We start from the raw sequence: 13,355 nt of genomic DNA, 5'->3' as shown, positions 1-13,355 counted from the left end.
CGCCTGGGCTGGGACTGGTCCCACCTGCGCAGTGTAGCAGGAAACTCTCCGCAGACTCACCGGACCTGGGCTAGGACTGGGTCTGGGGTCTCCTGGAGCTCGGCAGAAAATCCCACTCGGCGGGCGGGGTGGGGGAGGCACTGCGGAGTGGTGTGTGGTGGCCCGAGGGGCTGGGAGAGGGTCCGGCCCACGCTGCGCCTGGGCTGGGACTGGTCCCGCCTGCGCAGGGTAGCAGGAAACTCTCCGCACACTCACCGGACCTGGGCTAGGACTCAATGGCTTCTTTTCATCAAATAAAGTCATAATCTCAACCAAGCCTCTCAACTGACTTGGACAGTGTTTCCTCAAGGGTTCAGAGACAGTCTTCATCTTGTTGGGCAAGTGCTTTCCCACAGCTTGGTATATTTTGAATTTTTCAAAATCACAGTTCTGCATTACGTATATGATGTACTGTTTTGTGCCCCTTCAGAAGAGCTGTTTGGCCAGGGCATCCATGCTCTGCTAAATTTTCTATCTGACAGAGGTTACAAGGTCTCTAGGTGTAAGGCACAACTTTACAGTCTTGTGGTAAAATAAATGGGCCTTATCATATCTAAAGGAACCCAAAGGCTGGAGGACAAGAGAATCAAACCAATATTTCCCTTCCCACATCCCCAGACCCTAAAAATGCTAAGAAGTTTCCTAGGGATTACAGGCAAAAGCCTTCACATAGCAGCCTATGGTGAGATTGCATATCACCTCTACCAGCCTAAAAAAGGAAGCCCCCCAAAGCATACATTCATATTCCAGAAGCTTAAACAAGCACTTCTAAATGCCCCAGCACTGAACCTGTTGACAGGACATAGCTTCAATCTATATGTAGATGAAAGACTGGGTGTGGCTTTGGGAGTGCTTACCCAGGATCGAAGACTTGCTCAATAGCCCATAGGGTATCTGAGTCATGAATGAAAAGCTGTAGCAAATGGATGGCCTGTGTATCTGACTTAATTACATTTTTCTCATTGCTGAGACAAAGTATCTGACACACTAAGTTAAAGAGGGAAAGATTTATTTAGCTCACAGTTTGTAGAAGTTTGGGTCCACAATCATCTGGCTCCAAGGCAGAGTCATGTAGAAGAGGGACAACATTTCCACAGTGATGAGAGATAGCAAAAGCAACCAGAGAGATCTTGAAAGATGTTGGGCAAAAGAACTGAGTAGAGAGACACTAAAGAGAAGAAACCTGAAGCCAAGAAGACTTCTGCCAGTGGTACTAGTAAAAAGGGTAAGGTGAAGAAGGTAAAAATGTCCAAGAAAGGGCAGCCCTACTGCAGCCAAAACCTTTTTTGGGTTAGGGGGATTGGTCGATAGTTCAGATCTGCTATGTATTCCAGAAAAGTTTTGTACAAGGGAAAGTACACAGCTGCTTAATCAAAGGTTGAAAGGAAAAAGAAGGAGAAAATTCTTGCTATGATCACAAAACCAGTCAGTGGGGACAAGAATGCAGGTACCTGGGTGGTTCAGCTTTGAACAATGCCTAGTTACTACCCTACTGAAGATATGCCCCAAAAGCTCTTGAACCACAGCAAGAAACCTTTCAGTCAGCATGTAAGGAAACTTTGAGCTAGCATCACTCCCAGCACCATCTTGATTATCCTCACTGGGCATTACAGAGGCAAGAGAGTGGTCTTTCTGAAGCAGTTGGCCAATGGCTTGCTACTTGTGACTGGGCCTCTTAGCCTTAATCGTGTTCCTCTGTGAAGAACACATCAGAAATTTGTCATTGCTAAATTTGTCACTCACAAAAATCAAAGCTGTTCCCCAGCTCCGGGGCTACCTATGATCTGTTTTTGCTCTGACAAATTAAATCTATCTTCATAAGTTAGTGTTTGAAATTTCTTATTAAGAACCTAATTAATTAACTGATATATTTTTTAAAAAAGCGACCAGAGAGGGGAGTAAGCCTTGTCACCTCATTTATATTGTATGTAGGCTACTAGATTTAGGGTGGGTATAGCACTCATATCCCTACATCCAGCAGCAGACAATGAACTAGCAGTCATAAAATCTAGATTCAGTTGTCTCTGAACAGCTTATGCCCATGACTATATGAGGCTTTGAGGGGACATCCAGGCATAATTCATAACAGTGTCTTAGCACTGTAGGTGCCATAGGGGCATCCAGGCTGACTTTAGCAAAGATCTCAATATACATAATTAACAATGTGTCAGGGCTTCTTTCTTCCAAAGAGAGCCTATGGATATCAGACAACTTGTGGAGGACTGCCTGGGTGACTCTCCTTAAAAGAGGAGCAATTGTCTTCATTTTGGCCAAGCCCGGCTCTGTTTCCATGCATCAATCTGTATAGAGCTGGCTAGGACTTTTTCTTATCCTTTTGATTGGCATTCAGCCATGCCTATTGGTCTAGCCAAAGTGCTGGTGGTAGTCTTTGAATAAAGTAGGCATGTTTCCCCTGGAACCCTCACCTGCTGTTCTCTAGCATGAGCCAGGTTGAGACAGGATGAAGAGCCAATACTCTATGCTGCTGGCTGGGATGGAGCCTCGAGATAGAGGCTATGACTTCCTGGGACTTGAAAGATTACACATCAGAGCTGGAACACTGACTTCAAAACATTAGACACTATCTCAATTTTGTAATGCAAATTATTCTTTGCATATCCTTCTCTCTGAATATTACAGAAGTAAATATGGGTCTTCTACCTAGCCCAGCTCATGGCACTAACCTACTTCCCATGATTCTCAGTCAGTCATCTTCTAGCCACTCTTGTCTTCATGAATGAATAAAACCCAGGTTTGGCCCTGGATGAGGCCTTCTTTCCAGATGGCCATCATCACGGCTGAACGTAGGACCCCTTGCCTCCTCATAACTACGAACATGCCTTGGTGTCTTTGTTCTTGCTATGGGTTGCACTGGGTATAGTACATTGGAATTAACTCAATGAGATTCCAATAACTTATCCATGGGACTACAAATATAAACTTCTCAGACCAAGATGAGGACCAGAAAGGGCTCTATGACAACTGGCTATATTCCTAGAAGGACCCTCTATTCAATCAAGACATGTTTCTCCTTAAAATGTCACTATTCTGCCTGAAAATGAGAAACTTGAGGCTAAAAGACATGGCCATGAACAGATACTTCTCCATACAAAGTCAGAGAAGACTTATTAGAAAACCTTCTGACCCTGATTTGAACTTCTGTGAAGGCAGATCCTTCATGGAAAATGGGACAAAAAGTGTGTGTGGGGGTGTGCAGTACTGACTCTGCATCAAACACTGAAAAGTTCCTCACTTACCTCTGAGACTAGTGTCCAGCTAGTCTCAGACACTAGAGCTTACAAGGCCTTACAGCCAGGGCTATACAACTCAGTGAAGAACAAAAAGCAATATTTATGCTGATTCAAGGTATGCTTTCCTAGTGCTGCATACTCAAGCAGCTATGCAGAAAGAAAGGAGCTATCCAACAGCCAGTGGATTTCCTCTAAAGTATCCTAAGATGAGCAGTAATGCACTGTAAAGGGCACCACAAATGAGTTGTGCCCTCCCTTCAGGTCCTTTTTGATCCACAAAAGGTTCTTTGATTATACACTCTCCCTTAAATATTCTATTAGAAATTGAATGGGCTTTCTTCAATGGGGGTCACTTCCTTTCATCAACATGGTTACAATCAGATGATGGTAAACTAGTCCTTCCTGATGTTAATGACAAATTATTAAATCTTTACATTAAACTTTTTTCTTGGGAAGGAACAAGACTCACAAGATGACCTCAAAATTATTCATAGGAAAGGGACTTTCTTGGACAACAGAACAGATAAGACATGTGAGTTCTTCCAAAAGAATAATCTTTTTAAGTGGGCTATAGCCCACTGTCATGTACACAGAGACATAATACAAACTCTGGAAAAGAGTAACAGCTCAATTTTACTCATATGTTAAGGAGTATGTGACCTTCATACCTATTGGCCTCGGTAAATATTTTTACAAACAGGGTTGATACCTTCAATATGGAATAGTGTTTAATTATTTTTTTCTCATGGCTGGGACAAAATACCTGACACCCAAAATTAAGAAAGGAAAGGATTATTTAGCTCACAGTTTATGGAAGTTTCAGTCTATATTTGACTGGCTCCAAGGCAGAATGGCACATGGAAGAGGGCAACAGTTCATGGGGGCAGAAAGCAGCACAAGCAGGAAGACAAAAATGGAGGAGCAGCAGAAAGCAAGCCTCTTTCTCTCGCTTATATAGTGTGCAGGCTATCTGCCCCAGTGTGGGTGTAGGACTCACACCCATAATCCCAGCACTGGATCATGACTCAATCACAAACTCTAGAAGCCTGTATCCATAGCTGCATGAGGCTTTAAGGGGGACATCTAGACACAAACCATAGTAAATAAAAAAAGCACAACAGGCAATAAAGGTTTTGGTCTTAGAAATTATCCCCTAATTTGGACTTCCTAAGAGCTCACAGAGTGATAGTGGGCCTTCTTTTAAAGCAATAGTCACTGGGGGTGACTCTCAGGCACTGGATATTTCCTATCACCCTCACTGTGAATGAATACCACAACATTAGGAAAATTAAAAAATGGATGAGATCCTAAAGAGATGTCTTCAACATATGGCCCAAGAAACTCATCTACAGAGGTCTCACTACTTGTTGCTCTTATCAAAATAAGAAATACATCTCAAATTCTAGGCCTCAGTCCACTTTAAATGTTTTATTGATATCTGTTTCTCACTACTGATTTTCTTTTTGATAGAGAATAAGTGTTTTACAAAAGTATATCACCTCACTGGCTAAATTCCAACAGACTCTTCAACAGGTAATGGAAACACAACCTTATGGGAAAGGAAATCTTATCTTCCAGCCCAGAGATTTAGTGCTGGTAGTCTCTTCCCTTATTATCTCCTTCCCTAGGATCAACTTGAGAAGGAAAACACACCATGATCTTGTCAACTCCATCAGCTCACAATGTACCAGGCCTGGACTCCTGGGTACAGCACACCCAACTCAAGCCCTGGGAACCAGGGACTGTCACTGAGTGTGAGCAACTATCTAGATCAGCAGATGACTGACACCAGTGATAGAGACAGTGGAAGGCACTTCAGAACATGGTATCTGACCCCTTAAATACTAGAAACAGAGTGATCAAGGCCCCGTTTTCCCCCTTCACCCTTCTCCCTGTTCCTGTGGTTATATACCATGATCTTTAATAAATGTAGCTACTAAACTACGTTCAATGAGGTGCACACTTGGCAATTATTTCTTTATGAAACACAAGAATCAGGACTGTATTTTGCCAGATCAACTATAAAATCTGGTGAGATAGTCAGGACATTATTAAACCTCAGGAATCCTCACCAGACATTGAAGACATCACTAATCCAGAGACCCTTGGAGACCTCTGCAGAATCGGACAACCAGACAACCTAGCCAACAAGGAAGGTAACTCTTCAAGCCACAGGACTACCCTCTCTCTTCCTTTTGCTGGGTGAAAAATGGGTTTCTGGGAGAAGTGGACCAGTTGCCATGTGGAAAAATCTAGACTGTGAGAGAAAAGGCTTTTGTCCTTATGGGAGACAGGAGGGGCCCTGTGTGTCAGTTGGGCCAATATTCTGGGGTTGATCACACAGTAGGGAAGGACCACTTTGGAGTCTGCAGAACAGGCCTCTGCATGGATAAGCAGCAGTGGAGCACAGCAGGGGAGAAGGTGACACATGGATGCTTTGGCCTCACCCTTTGGAACTCATGATTTCTCTGTGTAGTTCTGGGTCACTTGCCCTCGTCTTGGGCAGCTCTGTGTTTAGCATCAATAGTGTTTGTGCTTCCTCAGGAGTCAGGGGTTTGTGTGGAGTGCTTCCTTTCCATGGGGTTTAGTTACTTTTCTTTTCCTTTTCTCACCCCGTCCTTAGATGTTCAAGTATTAGAGTGCTCCATTAGCTTAGCTGTTGGTTCTGGACAACTCAAACCAAGGCTGAGGGCCATGGTGTCTTCCTGCATGGGAAGAGAGAAATTGGCCAGTTTTAACCTCTTGCCACTGGGGACTGCAGCCCAATGAGCAGTGGAGCCAGCTCTCCCTGCCTCAACTGCTCTGGGTCCTAAAGCCTTGTCTAGAGCTCTTTCTTCCTGGAGTACTTTACTAACATTGATTTGGTGTCCTCTTTAAAAAATTCAGTTTTGCTTTTGTTGTGATATCCGAGGCTGTAAGTTGAAGCTGCTGTATAAAAGGATGACTGACCAGCGTTGGCTGAATCTGCTTAGTGCCTGATTCCATTTTCAGATGTTTGCCTCCAGATGTGCATGCTTTGTGGCTCAATTTGCTGAACTGAGTTTTCTCTAGAGGTTCTTGTTCCTTTTTAAAAAAGTGTATTTAATTGTTGCCGGGTCTCACTATGCAGCTCAGACTCATGGTGATCCTCCTGCTTTCAGCCCCCAAGCGCAGGGACTACAGGCATGCGCCACCATGCCTAGACAGGCTGGCTTAGCCCACCCTGGGGCAGGGCTGGCATGACATGTAGTGCAGGGAATTGAAACACCGTCCCTGCACTTGCCTAAGCTTGCCTGAGAAGGCGCTTTAGTCCACTGAGCTATCTCGCTGGCTTTTATTCCCTTTTCATTTGGGTCAGGGACATCTGGGCATTAAGACATTCCACTTCGGAGCAGTTCAGCCAGAAGCTGAGCTGTGTCATAGGAGAAATACAATGGGTGCAAAGGAAGTAGCGCTGCTGCTCACTTAAAATGAATGATTTACACATATTGTCTCTCTAGAGTAAGAAAGAGTAAGTAAGACCCAAAAAGTAGAACAGATATAGTGAAAGGGAAAGAAACTGCTCATAAAAAAGAAAAACTGGGATAGAGGAAAGCAGGAACAGAAGGGGAGGGAAGGGATTAGCTAAAATAATTGTACCATTCATTTCTATTAATTCATTGATTGAAAAGAACAGTTAGTGCTTATACTGTCTGGTCAATTTTACATGCCTATATCTGGTAATCTAAAAATCTACTTTGAAGATAACAATATGCAATATAATAACCATTGTTAATTTCCTATCATCTTGCTTTGAAATTCCATATTGTTTTTATTAAAAAAATTTACTTTCTATTTTATCTATTTTAATTTTTTTGTGGTACTGGGGATTGAGCTCACAACCTTGCACTTGCCAGGCAGGTGCTTATGCTGTTGAGCTATCTCTCTGGCCATTAAAAAACTTTTTAAAATAAAGAAAAATAATGATGTCCAGTCTCAAGTAAATTTAGCCTCATCAGGTTAGACCCCTGGAAGAAAATGCCCTGCCAGGTTAACTCCATGGAGGGAAGTACTGCCTGACCAGGCTAAACCCTGAGGGCTAAACTTAGATCCTAATTTTTGTTCTTTCTATCTACTGATGGTAAGAATCCCATCTTTTTTTTTGAGTCCCACTCAGGTATCTTCTTGACCACTGGAATGAGTTCCACTCTACGACCCTTGAAAAAGATCATTTTATATTTCTAGGAAATAAAAATGGCCTACTTGCCCATTTTCGGAAATTCAGACATGGCCTGTCATTGACAACCTGAAATAGATGCCATAGTTTAACTATATCTGTACCTTAAGGAACAAGACAAATGGTCAGAGGTGCATTATATTCAAGCTTTTATGCCCTTCTTCCAGAGGCCTGATCTGTACCCAAAAGACATCATCACTCAGAGCTGAGGCTATAGAGGACTCCCCTTCTCAACTCTTCCTTCCTGGAGATGGCTTTCTCAGCCACCTGCTCTGGTTGTACCCTTGGGAGCTAAAGGCCATTTCCTGAGTCCACATCACACTTGGTCTGGGTCTACTTACCATAGGGTCCTAGACTCAGGGAAGCGCACCTCTAAGCCCAACATCTATGCTCAGCTACACTGAGTTCCCATGAATCCAGGCATGGAAGACTCACCTGAAGATGGTTGTCAGAATGGTGTAAAAGGAGAATGCAAGGGAAGGGTTGCGTGATGCTAGGTTCCCAGGAGAAGCTTTGCTGCAGTTGGACTTCGTGACATGAACTCAGCTGTACTTGTTGAAAGAGCTGAGGTCATCACTGTCACTGGGGATGACTGCTGTTTTCACTGGGGAGTCCTAGTCTTCACTCTCATGTGAGTGTCAACTTCTGGCTCCAGTGCAGCCTTCTGACACTGATGCTTCAGCCTTTCAGCACAATTCTTTAGCATTTAGCATTAGCCCTTTGGCTTTCCAGCACAAAACATTCTGTATTCCATCATGGATTCCTCAGCCTCCCAATATGAACTTGAACAAGACCATATTGCAGGCCTCAGCCTTTAGCTGGACTCCAGGGGAACACTGCCACAGACTCTGGGCTGTCAGTTGGATTCATGTGGGACATTGCTGTATGACCCACAATCTTTTCACTTAGATCTGTAGCACACAGATAAATATTTCTCCCTCTTCTACATTTGACTTTGTTGGTAAATACTGTAAGATAATCAATAAATTTGTGTGTCTTGCACTAAATCTATTCCCTTGCCAACCACTGATTACAACAGATAGATTCTCTGTGGATTTTGAAAACTTTGCTGACAGTTTCCAAGCCTTAACAGTGGCTTCCAGTCTGACCTTATGAGATATCTTATTCAACCTCATCTTCTTGCCCAGCACTAGAAAAGAAAAGATTATAAACATTTCAAAGCAGGCCAATGGTGAAGTCTTGGCAGCTTCACCTTCTGATAATCGGTTGACTGCAGCATTATTTGGGTCTCAGGAAGGGCCTGGGTGAAGATATAACTTAGGGGGCAGAGAAGATAAATGAAAATGATACATCAAGGCCATGTTAGCTGGTATATGACAAGAAATGCCCAAACCTGTGAAAAGTGATGTCAGGTCCATTATTAGTCAGGGCCCCAAAGATATCCAGTCACTTTTCAACTTCAGCTTGAAGAGAGGCCCTCTGTAAATATGGTTATTTATTTTAATATGATAGTTCTATTTTTAATTTTAATTTTTTGAGAAACCTCTCATACTGTTTTTCCATAATATTCCCAATATTGTTCCCCATACTGTTTAAAGCCATGTGAAAGGGTTCCCCGTTCTCTGCAGCTTCTCCATCACTTAAATTTTTTTTTTTATTACAACCTAGGACAGGGTCTACATGGTCTCACTACTTAGACCAGATTCATAGTGATTCTCCTGTTTTCAGCTTCCCAAGTGCTGGGGTTACAGGTGCTCCACCACGCTCTGCCTCAATTGCCCTCAGCGTGCCCTGCGGGCGGGGCCAGTACTGCAGGTCAACCCTGGTCCTCTGTGCTCTACATAAGCAGGCGCTTTAGTCCGCTGAGCTATCAGGCCAGCTCTCTTAAGCCTTTTTTGAAGAACTTCTGTTTAGATCTTTGTCCATTTTAATGGAACGATTTGGGGAATTTTTTGCTACTGAGTTACATGAGTTCTGCTGAATATCGATCTTCTCCTAGGTATATATGGTTCACGGACATTTTCTTCTTAACTATAGGCTGCCTTTTCAGGCTCATTTTTTCTTGTACTTGTAGTTTGATGTAGTCTCACTTGTGCATTTTAAATTGTTGTGTGAGGTCGGTGTAATATCCAAAATACATCAATATTAAGGCCAATGGCAAGGAGCTTTTCTTGCCTTGGGAATTTTATGGTTTTCCATCATGTGTCTTTTAATCCATCCTGAGCTGATTCTTCTATATAAGAGCCCAATTTTATTCTCTTGCTTGTGGGTTCCATTTTTCCCATGAGCGTAAGACTACTTTCCCTTTTGGGTCTTGTTGAAAATCAGTTGACTGTGTAGTATTGGGTTTATTTCTGGGCTATATATTCTGTTCCACTCACGTGAGTGTCTGTTTTTACATCAGTAGCACAATATTTTGATTACTACAGTCTTGTAATATAATTTAAAATCAGGAACTGTGATGACTTTAATTTTTTTCCCCTCAAGATTGTTTTGGCTATCTGAGGTCGTCTGTGTTTCCAAATGATTTGTTTTTCTTCTGTAAAATATCACCTTCAACTCTTCTTTCTTTTTATATCATATTCTCTTTTGTTGTCTTCTTTCTTCTATGCTTGTTATCCCAGATCACAAGTGGATAATATTACATTCATAGATGCAGTCATGTTTCCTAGCAGATGATTCAGGCTACAATTATAATCTCTTAAAACAGTAGAAAGTTCTTCAGTCTACCTAAGTATAGCTGAATTTATTAATCTTCCATCCCAATCATTGATTTAGGAAAGTGTATTCTTAGCAGATTAGACAGGGGCAGTGTTCCGGATCAACCGCCCAGGATCCCTTTGCTGCCAGACAGGCGTTTCTCCACCAGAGCCACATATAAGGCGTGAGCCCTTCCAGCAGCTCTGGGTCCTTCTGCAGTTTCTCTGCGACTCCCCTGACCCTCCAGCTCAGGTCCTCCTCCCTGCCCACCCCCGCTTCTCAAGTCAGGGTCTTTCGCCCCGCCCCATCCAGAAATAAAGCGGGGGCTCTAGGTTCCAGGCGATCCCGGGCTTCCCCTCGGAAGCCCAGCGCCAATCCAGGGCTCACTTTCTACAGACCCTGCCTCGGCGGCGCCGCCCGTGTCCCCACAGCCCCTCCCTAGGACCCCGCAGCCTCAACCCGCGGGCTGAGGCTCTGCTTCCCAGAACCCGCACCTGGAACACCTGCGGTAGCCCTTGCGCCCTCCTGGGCTCGGCCTTTGCTCTGCGCTGCCAGCCAGTGGCGGGGAGAAGTGCGGCTGCCTGGTGGAGCTGGAGAGCAGCGGTGAGCAAGCGAGGGGGTGGGCGCGTCAGTGTACCAATTTAGACTCTGAGTGTAGGGGCCAGATTATCCTAAGGCAGTATTTTATCAGCCTTTCAGCTCCACATATGAGGAAAAGCCTCCTGAAATTCCAGCGGGCCCCACAACCAAAACAAGCCAATTGACTGATGAAACTTACTTGGTGTGCAGGCGAACAATGCTGGGCATGTGAATGTTTGCTGAAACCACCTGCCCCTGCTGGATACGTCAGAACATAGGAGAGGGCCCTCACCATGTGAGGAGCGACTGCCCTCATTCCCAGAGAGGGATGAGGTAGTTCCTCACCCTGGTGCCAGGAAAGAAGGTCCAGACAATGTCCAGGACAGACTACAAGGCTCCCATGTAAGAATATCATAATTGTTCCACAGGAACCTCAGGTAACTACATGTGAAGGGCGAACACTTTATATTCATTCCTCTGTGCTAATGGTGTGAGTCACTCAGTTCTAGTGTCCTACTGGGGTGAGCTTTCATCCCATCCTAAAGTTGTGAACCTTGAGGAAGTTAACTGCGCAGTAGTCTTTACCCCTATTGTGAACTGCCATTGGAAGGTTTCCTTATTTAAGCTGCTTTTGTGATGGTACTAGAGTGTCACTTACCAGCAATTGGAAATACACTCTTCCTACCTAGGGCCACTGTGATTCTCAAACCTCCTGGAACTCTTGTCCTACTTTATAGGGACTCTTCCAGCCTAATGTCACAGACCCAAGGTCATGCCAGGAGTAGGTACTGAAGTCTGGCAGGATCACACCCCAGGGAGGGTTATCAAGGCCACTCAAGTAATCATTCAGCAAAAGGACTAATCTATATCCTTACAGAAAATGGTATTTCCTTAAGAAAGAGGCTGCACTGGAGTTTTCTGGCTACAGGATTCTGTTGCCATGCCAGTCTCCATGCAATACACCCACTTTACCAATAGTCAAGCCATTCAGAAAATATTGCCTGATATGAGATCCTACAATCCGGTTAACTACTTCTTTTGTCACTAAGATACAGTAAATAGATCTGGTTTGCCTCTGTCTAAGCAGAGTGAGTGAATATTCTCGCTACTGTCTTGTTTACTACAAGTACTAAAGTAATAGTTATGCCTGATTCATAAAAAGACCATGGCCAAATATATCTGAGTGCACCTTGGTTTATAAACTGTTGTCTTTCATGCACTTGTCTGTGTGCCTTTTCAATTTGTGTGGTGACTAGTTTCAACATCTATAGCTATTTTCTTTGAGGCTTTTTTGGGGGGATTTCCATGGAAAATGGTTTGTGTAGGTTAAAATATTTATTTTAACTTGGCTACAATTTAACTTGGCTGATAGGCAAAATAAGTATAAAAAATTAAGTGCATGCTTCCACTCAGGTTGCCAGCTGCTATGGTCTGTGTCTAGATGTTCTCAGCCCAAAGCCTCATGTACTTTTAGATGAGGCCTTTTCAGAGGTAGCTGAATCTAGAGTTTGTGATTGATTCATGGTTCAGTGCTGGGATTAAGGGTGCTGGGATTATGGGTGTGAGGAATCCTGGATCAGTCCACTAATTGGATTGGCACCACCCTAATCTTAGCACTCTGGATAAGATAAAAAGGGCAGACAGGCTGTCTCTTTTCTCACTTGCTATCCCTCTGCCATGTGCCCCTCTTGCCTTGGAGCCAGCCAATTATGGCCTGAAACCTTTCAAACTGTGAGCTAAATAAATCTTTCCCCCTTTAACTTTGGGTGGTGGGTATTTTGTCTCAGCAATGAGAGAAAATAACTATGATGACAGACAATCAGAATGATGTCAACACCGGTTTTCCAAATGCGATGCCTATTATGGTTTGTGTACAAAATAATTTGGGAGTCTTTCAGCTGTCAAATAATGTGTTAATTGTGATAATCCAGCTCTCATTGGTCATCTAAAAGTAAAGCTCTTCTGTTAGGATCATTAAATGGGGACCCTTTGGGCATGAGAAAAGCAAGGCCAGCAGGTGGACAAGACTCCCATTGGTGGATAAAGGAGCAGTTGCCTGGAAATATTTATTCTGGTCTTTATGCACTAATGAGAACCTCAGTAATTTTCACTGCCTCATGGGAAATATACCTCAATGAATATTGTCAAATATTTTTTAATATGTTTACATTGGTTGCCACCAAAAAGGTAAGTTCTCTGTGGGCAAACAATAAGGTCCTCTTATTAAAAGATGGTCTTGGTGCAAAACTAAATGAAGAGACAAAGTTTTCCATATAGCTGTGACACTCATTATTGCTGATTTCATGATGTACTGACTTTATTCAGTGGGGCTTGGGATTTAGCTCAGTGGCACAGTGCCTGCCTGGCAAGCCTGAGGTCCTGAGTTTGATTCCCTCTACACCCCCAAACACAAAAAACAAAAATGAAAATAAATGTATTCATGCCTTCTGTGTGTTCAGGTCTTCAAAGGTATAAAATTAAGTATGTTTATGGTGATAATCTTTTCTTTTTTTTTTTTTTGTAGGTGTCTTATTTGTTTTTTTTTTCAAAGTTTTATTGACAAACAGATAGCAATGAGACAGTTTCAAATCAAATCGGAAGGACAGTTTCAACAAATAATACACTGCATA

At 43.3% G+C, this 13,355-nt stretch overlaps 1 pseudogene; it reads right to left on the bottom strand.

The window, feature by feature from the left end:
* The window catches only part of LOC101584010, a 21,430-nt pseudogene extending 20,995 nt beyond the window's left edge, over positions 1-435 (bottom strand).
* Positions 436-13,355: the final 12,920 nt, after the last annotated feature.

Source organism: Octodon degus, unplaced genomic scaffold (assembly GCF_000260255.1).
Source record: "Octodon degus isolate 3935 unplaced genomic scaffold, OctDeg1.0 scaffold00037, whole genome shotgun sequence".
NCBI lineage: Eukaryota > Metazoa > Chordata > Mammalia > Rodentia > Octodontidae > Octodon > Octodon degus.
Note: the sequence above shows the minus strand (reverse complement) of the source record. Positions and strands in the feature narration are given on the sequence as shown.